At 52.2% G+C, this 12,627-nt stretch overlaps 1 protein-coding gene across 6 annotated transcripts in view; it reads left to right on the forward strand.

Moving 5' to 3' along the window:
- The first annotated feature begins 242 nt into the window (after positions 1 to 242).
- SULF2 (sulfatase 2) overlaps positions 243 to 12,627 on the forward strand; it is a 149,615-nt gene continuing 137,230 nt past the window's right edge. For 2 of the 6 annotated variants that reach the window (XM_057703034.1, XM_057703028.1), the window contains exon 1: positions 8,094 to 8,244. The gene's annotated coding sequence lies outside the window, so the exon portion shown is untranslated. The other 4 variants (XM_057703030.1, XM_057703029.1, XM_057703031.1 and 1 more) reach the window with 4 other exon arrangements.

Raw genomic sequence — 12,627 nt, forward strand, 5'->3', positions numbered from 1 at the left:
GTAAGTGTTCTCTAAATGGCAGGTGTTATACTCCTAAGTCGTTCTCTCCAAGGTGAAGAGGACAGAGGATAAACCAGCTCTTCGCAGAGGCCTCTGCTTGTAGTCTTGGTCGGCAGCCCAGCCCTTGTGGGCACTAGCACCTGCCAGAGCCTCAGACGACCGGATATCAGTGCAAACAGATGAGTCACCAGAAGCAAGCACAGAATGACGTTAAACTTGAGTGCCAAGTGGCAGAGATTCTGCCTGGCCAGGGCAGAGGATGGTGCTGTGGCCGGCAGGAAGCACCTCTCATGGGAGAGCCAGGAGGCAAGGTCCCGCTGGAAGGAAGGTAAGGGGACACTTTGGGGGTCCCCAGACACACAGTAGGGCAGAGCTGGCCCAGCTGCTCTGCAGAGTCCTCCCAGGCTCAGGAGGCTGCACCAAGATGGAAAGAGCAGGACCCCCGGGTCTGTTCCTCTCCTCTGTTTTCACCCTGCTGTGTGTTCTCGGGGATGATGCAACCCTCTGGCAATATAGGCCCCCATGGGCCTGGCTCTGGGCCATGCAAGGGGGTCCTGCAGCCTCCCCCACACCCACCCCAGTTCCCAGCTTCCATTCACCCCTCCTAACTTCTAGGGGAGGTAGGATGTGTGCACTGGGAAGTGGGCACAGGCCTCTCCTTCCAGGTGGAAATGTGGCGTGTCCCCCCGCCTCACCCCACCACCAGCACTACCTGCAGCTCAGGTGGACCTTTCTAGATCAAGGTCTGGGCTTCCACCAAACCATCTCAACAGCCCAGCCTCCATCCCTCTCCCCACCCACCTCCCCCTCCCCACGCTTCCCACAACCAAAACTGCCCCTGTGGGTACTCATTTATGGTTTTTTTTAACTTTTATTTTATATTGAAGTATAGTTGATACTGTTAGTTTCAGGTGTACAGCAAAGTGATTCAGTGATACATATACCTATTCATTTACGTTCTTTTAAATTAAGTGCATTCATTATTTCAGGGTCAACCAGGTGCCTCAGCACCCTCTGGGCCACTTTATGCCACTCTTCTCTGTTTCCCACGAGCCCACCCCTAAGCAGGGCTCTCAGCCTAGCTGCAGGTTAGAATCGCCAGGGGAGCTTCAAAATGACCCATGCCCGTGAGGGATCTTATTAAGAGAGGTGATGAGAAAATCCTTGAACTAGATGATGGTGATGGCTACACAGCTCTGGAAATTTAAAAACCATTTAGTGGTATACTCAAAATGGATGAATTTTATGGTATGTGAATTTTACCTCCATAAAGTTTGTTTTTAAAATACCCATGTCTTTTCCTGAATTCCTAACTCATTTGTTATTGCAACTTTAGCTGAAAAACATGTATCTACCCATGTGCCCCTGCATATTAGACATCCAGTACTGAATATCCTTTTAAAAAAATGCACAGGCCAGTGATAAGGTAAAATTCATAACAGAGGCTACCTACCCAAGGGGAGCTGGGGGGGACCCACTAAATCAGAGCCTTGGCCACTGGATTCACTCTCCTCCAGCGGGGAGAGGGGTCTCCTTTTGTCCCCCTCCTCCAGGTTCCCATGCCCCCATCCTATGTGAGCCTCCAAGGGCAGGTCTCAGGGGTGAGAGTCAAAATATTTAACCACGGGCCCGGGAGCGTCAGCCCAGATGCCCACTGTAAACAATCAGAGCCTTTTTTTCAGGCCCAGTGTTGACCTGGCTGGCCTCTCACAGGGCAGCGTGCAGCCAACGGTGCAGCCACATCAGCCTTTCCAGGAAGTTTTCCCCAGGGCTCTCTGCTTGGAGACTGGTTCTATGTGAGCCTGTGAGTGGCCAGTGGAGCTTAAAATCATGGGCCTCTAGCCAGCGGATTTAATGTTAATTATAAGGGCACAAGGAAGGTTGGTTGTTATGTGCCAGGCACAGTTCTAACCACTTTGTATACAAACTCGTTAATAACTCATGACAGTCGTAGGAAGTAGATGGCTGTCATCATCCCCACGTGGCAGAGGAGGTTAAAAAGGGACAGAGCCCCATAGTAACACAGCTGGTGCCTGGTAGCACTGTGACTGAGCCCCTGTGGATTTGTCTCCAGACACTGGCAACCCAGCGCTTCCATTTACTTCTTCTGTTTGAAAACATCACACACAGGGATATTCACTCCTTCCTTAGCAAATATCTACTGAATATCGACTGTGTGCTAGACACTGTTCTAGGCACTGGGGATACAACAGTGAAAAACCAGGCACAGCACCTGCTCTCCTACAGCTAGTGTGGGGTGGACATGGGGAGTGGGAAGTAGACCATGGTCACAGAGTACAGAATTTCATATAGTGACATGTTATAGGAAGTCAGCAAAATGGGGAGAGAAGATAGGGAGATAAGGGAACACCTTTAGGTAAAACAGGAGAGACGTCTCAGGGAGGTGACAGTTGAGCTGAGATCTGAATGATGACAAGGAGCTGATAGAGCAAAATCTGGGGAAAGAGTATTCCAGGGAGAGGGCACAGCAAGTCCAAAGACCCTGAGGCAGGCAAACGTTTAAGGAACAAAGAGAAAGAAACCCTTGGGGCTCTTTTACTGTGAACAAGCCGGGGAGTTATTATGGAATTTCTGTCCATTTCCTTAGGTGTGATGATGATGGGGAGGTCATCTGAAAGGACAGGTTATTCTCAGGAGACACACTCAAGTCCCAAGTGGTGATGTGCCATGATGGCCTCAACTTCCTTTCAAATGGTTCAGCAACATATCAGGGCACATGGCAAAATAGTAACAACTGTTGATTCCAGGTAGAGCTTCTCCAATTGTACTATTCGTTCAGTTTTTCATGTGAAACTTTCATAATAAAAAGAGAAGAGAGCAGAGAAAGATGTTGGAGAGGTGGCCAGGGGCCATGTAGATCTTGTGGTCCTGCTGAGGAATGTGGATTTTCATCTAAGCCGAAGGGATTTTAGGCCTGGGAGTGGCATGATCTGGCTTGCTTTGGCAGCACTGCAGCAACTGCCTTGGATTTTCACAGTCAGGTTTTGCAGACGACAGAGGAGTCTCTCTAGAGGCCCATGTAGCACATTTCCGATTCTGATTCAACGAACACTCCCAGCCAGGCACTATGCATGCATTTACCTTCATTAATCTCACTTAGACCACATGAAAGCTGGCAATGTCCTCAATATTATCTTTATTCTTAAAATGAGGAAACTGAGACCCGAAGTGATCGGCTAAGGAGTCACCAGCCAGTGGAGGCGGAGTCCAGGTTACTTAGAACTTCCGCCCTTGGGCAGTGCTGAGTCATTACTGCACTTTTCGTAAATCAACCACTAGCATTAATCATAATTGATAAATTAATTGATTAATTACAATCAAAGTTCTGGAGCGATTTTTCTAGAAGGCAATTGTAAAACGAGGTGTGCTGTCACAGAGAGGGACTAAATTGAATTGCACTTACGGTCAAACGGACCCAGCTTTTCTCCTTTAGGAAACTGTCGTCCACCAGAGACCCACAAGCTCTGCCTTGTCTGAGATCTACAGCTGTGCTGCCGGGGGCTGCAGGACTCATGTTAATTCTCAATCACACGAGGACTAACGCTGCTTGTGTGTGTTTCATCCCATCACGAATTACATGAAATTCACATATTTAATCTTTCTTGATCACTTATCCAAAGAGAACTATTGGTGTATTGTGAAGCAAGCAGACATAGTTGCTGTTATCTGTGTTCTTAACTGGAGGCAGCCTGTCTTTCATTAGCAAGAATTCAGAATAAACATTGTTGCTCTTTGAGATCACTCATAAGCAGCCCCCAGGAGACTGCAATTATACCCCTTTATAATTCTCCTACTTCCCAATCTAACCCTTGATTCATGAATGTGCACTTTTAGGCATCAGGCGTTAGAATAAATTAGACTATACAATTACGTGTAATTAAGGAGGGAAATGGATACCGCGTTGCAAAGATGAGCCCTGTTTTTGCTGAAGTAAAGCATGTCTGTGTGAGCATGCCAGCCCAGGGAGGCAGCGTGAAATACAATTAATGTTCTTTTGACTTAATGGGGGTTTATGGTGCTGTTTTTCATTATCACAATATCACAAGAAATGTAAACAGTGTTTCTCTAATGCAATTGCAGTTCTACAGACAAGACAGCTTGGGTCTAAGTGAAAACTCAGCAGAATGAACCACAGATTCACAATGTTATGGATGATGCTGGGATTTGTATTTTAAAACCCGTGCAAAACTGTCCCCACTGAGGAGCTGAGAAGTTGGATCCCAACCCGTTGTGGGGCGGGGGGACTCTGCAGCCTCTTCGGCTTTGTAGAAGCAAGTTACAGCCAACCTTGTGCGGATTATCGAAGCCACCTGTGCTCCACTATGGAGGCTAGCTCGCGTTCCCAAGCCTCCCTTCTGCAGTCCTGTTACTACTCTCAGCGTTTCTCCTTCACACGCCAATTTGTTCAAGACATGTTAAAAGCTTGACTTTTACAACCCTCATAAAATCCCTTCTACTCCAACCCAAATGCAGCCAGAAGTGCTTGGACAATCAGGTTGAGTTTCAGCCTCTGGATGGAGATAAACACACAGCAGGAATGGTTTTTTTTTTTTTTAGTTGTTGCATAGGAGTCCAGGAAATAGAAGAGCATTCTGGCTGAGCCAGGTAGATAGAACCAGACAGGTGTTCTGCACAGAGGGAACTCGCGGAGGAGGAAAGGAGGCTCGTGGGTGTTAAGAGAAAGGTCCCCTCGAGGTTAAACCAACAAGGAGGTGGGGAGCGGCATGAGGAGCCTGAAAAGCCCGATTATCCAGCCAGGACCAGGACGATCACACCAAGAGATGCCATCAGGGTGAGGAGGGACACGGAGGAGAAAGGCCGTCCGGGTGGTGCGGCTGGAGATGGGCAGGGGCTGCAGAATCAGGAGGTGGGAGGTTCTGAAAATTACACTGAGGCCCCACCCAGGTCCCCACCCAGTCATGGCTGAGAGACTTCCCAGGCTGGGGGGAAGTCGTGTTCCCAGGCGGACCCTGAGCTCCCAAATGGGGCCAGGAGTCCCCACCTGCCTGGAGGGAACCTGGAAAACTAAGGTCGAGGCCCCAGAGGACCATGGGTTTGCTGAGAATTTTAGAAAAAAAGAAAGTGGCCAGAGGGTGCTTTGCAGACCCTCTGACCCCATGAGTGTCTGAGCTGGTGAGTTAAGTCCTGACCTGAAGCCCGAGCCACAGCGTCTGCCTGCAGTGGACACACACATGCCTGCACACAAACACAGGCATGTGTACACACACACAAAGAGGCCCTCACACACGAGATCCATCTTCTTCCTAACAAAGGATAAGGGGCAAGTCAGAGACATAACCGTGTTTGGTCTTTGAACAGCAGAAAGAATACCCAAAACGTAATCAAATGACACCATCTCGGCCTCCCCTCCCCCCCCCCCACCGTGAGCTGCCCCTCCACTACTGGGGTTCTCTAATGAGGAGATAAGGATGGAGGAGAAAAGTGTGGGCATAGCCCATTTAGGGAAGGGAGAATCATGTTCACAGACTTGAAGCCTGAAGGAAGGCAGTGTGTTTTTGAACTTTTTTTGTGCTGCGATTCCCCTTGACCTCTGAAATATTCTCCAGAACCCAACATTAAAAGCAGGCAAAAGGCAGATCTCATCTTCCTCCTCCACCACAGACCCCGAGACACCCTCATGGGGCCCTGAGGTCCCAATTAGAAAATTGCTGCCACAGGGAAAACATGTCCCAAAGCCAGGCACAAGCAGGTCAAAATCCCACTTGTCAACTTTGTGATCTTGGTTAAGATCTTTTACCTTTCTGAGCATCAGTTTTTCTTGAAAAATGAAGAGGATTATATGAGATAACCTGGTGCAAAGACTCAGCCGTGGACCACAGAACCTACTAGAACTCCGTAGTCAGGTATGGGTTCCCCCAGCCCCTTGTGGCTGGTCCAAATTGAGAGCTGTTTAAGTGTAAACTACACACTGGATTCCAAAGACTTGGTAAGAAAAAAGAATATAAGCTATCTCAATAATTTGTATATTGATTACATGTTGAAGTGATAATATTTTGGATATACTAGGTTAAATAAACTCTATTGAAATTAATTTCACCAGTTTTTTTTTTTTTCAATGCAGCGACCAGAAAATGTTAAATTACACACACAGCCAGCTTTATACTTCTCCCGGACAGCACAGTAACAGAGGCTCTGCAGTGTGTCCCTTCCACAAAGAAGAGGCCAAAAGGCTGGGGGTCCCCACAGTTTTTCATCAGTGATGGTGAAGAGGTAAGCCTCACATTTTTATCTAAGGCAAAAAGAGGGTAGAAGATCAGCAACCTCAGCGGTCCCTAAAGATGGGCACCAGAATCTGATTTGGAAAAGCAAGTCCCAGGTTTTTCTGATTTACTTAGACTGTAAATTGATCTGGAGGAGCTAAGGGAGATTATGGCGGGGAGACCTAGAGCCCCCAAGTGGGTCAGGACGCTCAATTTCAGATAAACAATTAAGAATTTTTGAGTATATCCTCACAGACCTTCTGTGTTTTTATTTACTAAATATGAAAACCCCAGCTAGCATGAAAGAAGACTGCAGCAGAGAAAAGAGATGCTGTGTTGCAGAGTAACAATGACCTGGGATTTAAAAACATAACTCTGGAGCCCAATGTCTTGGGTTCACATCCTGGGTCCACTACTTACAATTGTGTGGCCTTGGGCCAGTTACTTAATCTCTCTGTGACTCGGTCTTCACATCTGTCATATGGGTATAAAAATACTTAACCTTGTAAGAGTGTTACCAGGTTTATGTCAGTTACTACTGCCTGCGAGTATACTTATCTACGGCTGAGTCTTTTTGACCTGAGCAACTCAGCGGAGCTTTCTGCAGCTACTAGTTGGTTCTCTGGCGGCTCATTGCCCACCCCTGTCAGCCCCGTCCCCCTCTGGCCTCTTCTGCGACGCTGGGAACAGTGGAAAGCGCGGTAGACAGCACCACCTTGAGTCGAATTCCTCCCCTTTCGGAGGAAGCCACTTTCTCCTTTCTTTCCCATTCCCGGACCATTTCTGGGCAACGGCAGCTCTTTTCACGTGAGCTCAAGTTAATGCCCCAGGGAGCCTCCCGGGCGCGTGGGCAGTTCACCCTGCGATCCAGCCTCGGGCCCCGGCTCCAGCCGGCGACTCCAAAGGCTAAGGTGTGCGGTTAGAGGCGAGCGCGGGGTTTTCAGCGAAGGCGGTCGGGTGTTTGCAGCCCCGGGCGAGCCCTTGTGAAAGCAGATAAAAGAAAACATTTATTAACGTGTCATTACGAGGGGAGCGCCCGGCCGGGACTGTCGCACGCCTGGCGGAACACTTGGCTCCTTCCAGCTCAGAGGGAGGAGAAAGAAAAAAAGCGGAAAAGAGGCAAAGGTTCTTTCTCTTCGTTTCCAGCCAAGTGGACCTGATCGATGGCCCTCCTGACTTGATGACGATATTTGATTTATTAGAGATGCCCCCCTCGTGTGCGTGTGTTAACACACACACCCCCGCGCACGCACGGCTCCGGCCCGCGTCCCTCCCTCATTTGCAGCTCCTGGGCGAATCCCACAGCTGTTTCAACTCTCCGCCGAGGGCGAGCGGGAGCGAGTGTGTGTCGGGTGAGTGTGCGTCTGTGTCCCGGCGAGGGTGCGCGCTCGGCGCCGGGAGCGCGGCCAGCGGGGTCCCGAGGCGTCGGGAGGCGGAGTGCTGCCCGGACCCCCGCTCTCCGCCGCCGCCCCGTCCGGGGCCGGACTTCGGGGCCAGGGCCGGACGCCGGGGGCAGCAGGGCCAGGCCGGCCGGGCCGCCCGTCCTTGCGGCCAGAGGTAAAGCGCTCGCGTGCGGCGGGGTCCCCGCGGCTGCCGGCCCGCCGCTCCCCGCCCCGGCGCGCGCTCGCCTCCCCCTCGCGGAGCTAGGCGGCCGGCCGGCAGGCAGGCAGGCAGGGGGCCGGGCCGCGCGGTGCCAAGGGGCTGGCTCCGGCGGCGCGGCCGGCCGGGCTGGGGCGATGCGAGAGCGGCCCGGGCGGGGCGCGGACCCGGACTTTGGCGAGGGCGAGGGCGGGGGCCGGCGGCGGCGGCGCCCGAGGGCGGAGAGGCGGGAGGAGGCGGAGGGAGGGGAGGAGGAGCAGCAGCCGCACTCGCCGGGGATGCAGCAGCAGCAGCGGCGGCGGCGGCAGCGGCGCGGAGTCCCCTGCGCCCCGCGGCCCGACCGGGCTGCGGCAGAGGCGGCGGCGCCCCGCGCCGGGTGAGGCCGCCGGGGCCGTGCGCGCTGGTGAGTGGGGCGCCGCGGCCAGGTGGGCGGGGCGGGGCTCCCCGCGGCCCGAGCGGGCCCCGGGCCGAGCGCGGCCGCCAGCGCCGCCCAGGTGCGCCCCGGGCCGGTCCCGACCGCCCGGCTCCGGCCCCGGCGCGGGGCGCGGAGGTGGGACCCGGCGGGCTGCAGGGCGGCTCCGGCGCCGGCGGGCCGCGGGAGGGTGACCCGTTTGACCCCGCTGGCGGGCTGGGCGAGCGGGGCGAGGACTTCCCACCGAGCCCCTGACCCGCCGACGCGCCACGCGGAGCCTTGGAGGCCTCCGGGGCAGCGCTCCTGGACCCGCCGGCCGCAGGGGATTGGCCTCCTTGACCCCTTTGAGTTTAGACCCGATGGACCGGCCAGAAGCCAGACCACGTGGGGCTTGTCCGAGCAGGACACGGGAAAGCAGTGGACCGGATCTTCAGAGTGATTGGGAACTTGCAGATATTGAAAGCGAATGGGATTATAAAGACAAACTTCCTCCCAGGCCAGGTCAGAACCAGTTCTCATCTCCTTGTAGAGAGACGCTCCCATCCGGGCGGCCGAGGATTTCGGAAGTGTGACGGTGAAGCTGCAGTGATTTCTAGAAGTGTGCTTTTTTTTTTTTTTTTTTTAACATTCTTTATAGTAGTTCATTCATTCGTTCTACGAGCAGTTATGGAGCACCTCCTGGTGCCCCGCACTGCGTTATGTTCCAGAGAAAAGCGATGAACATACTCTACTTCCTGAGTACCAGAAGCTCTCAGTTCGCTTTGAGGGCAGCTGGGGAAAGAGATGCGGTCTAAGGGTGGGAAACAGTAAGGAGACACCCGCCAATCCTAGCTGTGCCCAGTGACCTCTGTCTGCAGCTCCCTGTTTAGAGACTGAAGACCATGCCCCCTGCACACAGTAGGGCAAGCCCAGACATTCATTTTGACAGTCTCCTTTTTCTTTCTTTTCTTCCCCCTTCCTGAAAGTTCTGAATCATTCCCTGCTCCCTCTCCTCTCTGGACAGCCTTTCCTGCAGCTTGTTTTAATCACTTTTTGAGTTAAAAGTCAATATTTAATTAACCAAGTAATTACATTCAGCTTACGTTTGAATCTGGGTATTTGCACATCTGTGCACGTCGGGGCACCCGCCCGCGCCCCTCCATCTGTCCCCTGCCTTTCTCACAGTACTGCCCTCCCTTTCTTTGGGGCAGAGAAAGGAGGCTGCTCTTGAGCAGATTCTCTGGGGGCCAGAGAAGCAGGGAGGATGGGCTTTCCCTTGAGGACACCCGGTGCCTCTCCCCGGAGCAGGAAGAGTTACTCTCGTCTTGTAGTTAATAGCAAAGGGGATTTCCTGCTGCATCTCCACTACTCATTACAGAGCCACTGGAGGGTTTTAATTAAATCAAAGCCATTCATTCCATATAGAAAGCAGGGGAGGGGAGGACAGACTGGAGACCACTCACCTGGGGAGAGAGGTTCTCCCAGCTGTGCTTGTCCCACGTGTGGAGGAGAGAACTCATCACAACAGCCGCCGTGTAATTTAGTGTCCTCGTAAGCAGCTCCAGGGGAGATAGTAGCGGGCTTGGCCGATGACAGTTGGACATTTGCACATGAAGGATCTTCCTTCCTTGGGCCAAGTTTATGGACATAAATGCATGATGTTGGCACGGCTGCCTTGGCTGAGAGTCAGTGTGGGTTTGGGCTTTGGTCTTTGTGTATATTTATTGGGTTTTTTTATTTGAATTTATGGCTTTTTCTGAAACCTTAATAACATGTTAAGTTTTCAAATTCGAGGGTTGAATGAGGAGTTGATTGTAAAAAGCTTCAGCCTGGAGAAGGACCGTGCAGCTGTGTGAGAGACTGTGTGTGTGTGTGTGCACATGTGTGTCCACTGCCTAGCAGCTCCCTTTAGCTGCCATCGCGAGGACCTAGCTGGTGTGCGGTCACACACCCTGAGACTTGAAGACCCTTTGGATTTGGGAATAACATTTCCCTCTTCCTTTCCCTGGATACGTTCGATTTATGTCTGGACCTGCCTCAAGGGGGCAGCTTCTGGTCTCCTGAGTTAGCCGGACGGGGAATCTTGTCCAACTCCATCCAATCTGTTCTTAAACTTCCTCCCCTGAGAAAGAGACAGAAAGCCTTGTCTTACAGAAGAATATCAGCATTTGTGACCATTTTGTATTTAAAAGAAAGGGCTTAGTCTAGACTTGAGATGTTAGTTAACACTTATGTAGTGTTTCATGGGCCAAGCACTGTTCTAAATCCTTATGCATAGTAACTCATTTAATTCACTCAAAACTCCTGGGAAGTAGGTCCGGTGATTGTCCTCATGTTAAAGAGGAGGAAACTAAGGCACTGAGAGGATCATGACTTTCCAACAGCTGGTCAGTGGTAAAGCTGGGGTTGAAGAAGCCCTGGGGCTCTGGGGTCCACTCTGACCCACTGTACTCTCCTCCCTCCTTGACCTTGGCCTTTATTCCAAGTGTAGAAGAAACAGATGCATAGTGGGGGAAAAAATGCAATTAGACGATCAAACTTCGAAAAGCAAAAGCCCCTCAGTAATTCTACTTCTCCCTGAAAACCTCCACTGTTTGGGGGAGTCTAGGGTTTGTATTTTGGTTTCGGGGGTGGGAGGTGCTTTGAGGAAAGCACGGGATTGCCTGGCCATGTTCCATTCTCCCTGAAAGTACACACTCTCTCCCCTACTCAGGATGCAAAGGGAAATATCACATGGGGCTGACAGCCAAAAGCCACGAGATCTGAGGGGAAGGTTTATGCCCGCTGAAGGCACAAAAGCAAGAGGGTGAAAATTCCCCTCGAGGTGTGGCCCTCTTGTGGTTGATGATGGAGTCGCATTGGCCTGTCCCTGGAGGAGTGGTCCAGGGGGTGGTCCAGGGCCCTTTGTTTCAGAGACTAAAATGAGATCATCAATGTCAGTGCCTGTGTGACCAGTGGATGTGGAAGGTGGGGCCTCCTCTCAGTGCTGACCTCCAGGTGAGGGAGGCATCCCCCAGGCCTGCCTTCCATGGGCCTCCTTGTGATGGGCCCTGGTGGGGAATCTGCAGGGCCCCTGATCCGGATTCAAGGCACTACCTAAATGGAAGATCATTAGGATCATTATAATTAATTGGCATCCTGATAAATGGCATGATTGCCTAATTGGGATGGTTGCTAGGGAACTAGGTCTCACTCAGCAGCAAGGGGAAGTGGCGTTGGGCTGGCCGCAGGTGGATGTCAGGGTTACCCACCCAGCCGGTTAATGGGTGGGAAGCCAGAGCCGTCTTCACCTGCATCTGCTGGTGTTTACTGGGCAGCTGCTGTGTGCAAATCGCAAGTGGATTATCAGGGGTATTTTCCTAGAAGGACTGGAAAGTAACCAGGATCTTTTCTCTTATAAGCAAGATGGGGGAGGAGGCAGGGATCTCAAACCAGTGTAAGAGAAGGGGTCTCACTGACTTGCATGACCAAAAATGCTTAGTTAACAGCTTCAGGCATAGCTGAGTCAGGACTCAGGTTTTGGTGAGAGAATCTGTTCCTCTCCATCTCTGCTATTCCTTCCACGGGGCTGGTTTCTCTCTCCAGCTCCGAGGGACAGGCAGGCTCTGGCACCGCGGTCCCGAGAGCCAGGGGGACCAGCCAACCTTTCTATGCCTCAGTGTTCTCATCCAGAAAATGGTGATGATCATAGCACCTCTCTCCTGGCTGGTAGGAACGACTAAAATGAGATCATCAATGTCAAGTGCTTAGCACAGCGTCTGACACAGACAAGCCCTGGGGAAACGTTGGCTGTTCTCATAATTAAGGTGTTGAGCTCAAGACCTGTCCCCTCATCCTCTCCGGTTTAAGCCCTGCAGAAAAGAACAAGCCTCATTTCTGGTAACGCCCACCCAAGCCCCAAGCGTCCCTCTGATTGGACGGTTTTATGGCACGTGCTCACTCCAGACCAATCAGTGGCCATGGAAATGAGTCGCTGACCATGGCCGCACCCCGAGGCTGGGGGCCGACCAACGGAGACCCCCAGAGCCCTGGAGGACACTAGGGAAAGGGAGCCTGGTTGCTGGGGAGGCAGACAGCCAATGCCTATGACGAAGGGCGACATGAATGTGAGAGATGATGGCCAGATGGACCTGCTTCTAATTTGGTCGAGGTGGGGACCACGGAAACAGCTGCTGGGTGGGCAGCCTCCCCCGCCCCTCCACTGGGGTCAACAGGCATTGGAGGCTGGATTTTTCTGCCTTAATGTCTGACATGTGCTACCTGGCCTTGATCCTGTGCCTTTTGGTGGCCAGGGGCAGTGTTTGGCCAACCTTCTACCATGAAAATCATCTGGAGGTATTTGTTAAAACACTCAAATTCCAGATCCTGCTGAACTCTCAGGGAAGGCTCTGGCTG

The sequence above is a fragment of the Hippopotamus amphibius genome, chromosome 12 (genome assembly GCF_030028045.1).
Source record: "Hippopotamus amphibius kiboko isolate mHipAmp2 chromosome 12, mHipAmp2.hap2, whole genome shotgun sequence".
NCBI classification, from domain to species: Eukaryota; Metazoa; Chordata; class Mammalia; order Artiodactyla; family Hippopotamidae; genus Hippopotamus; species Hippopotamus amphibius.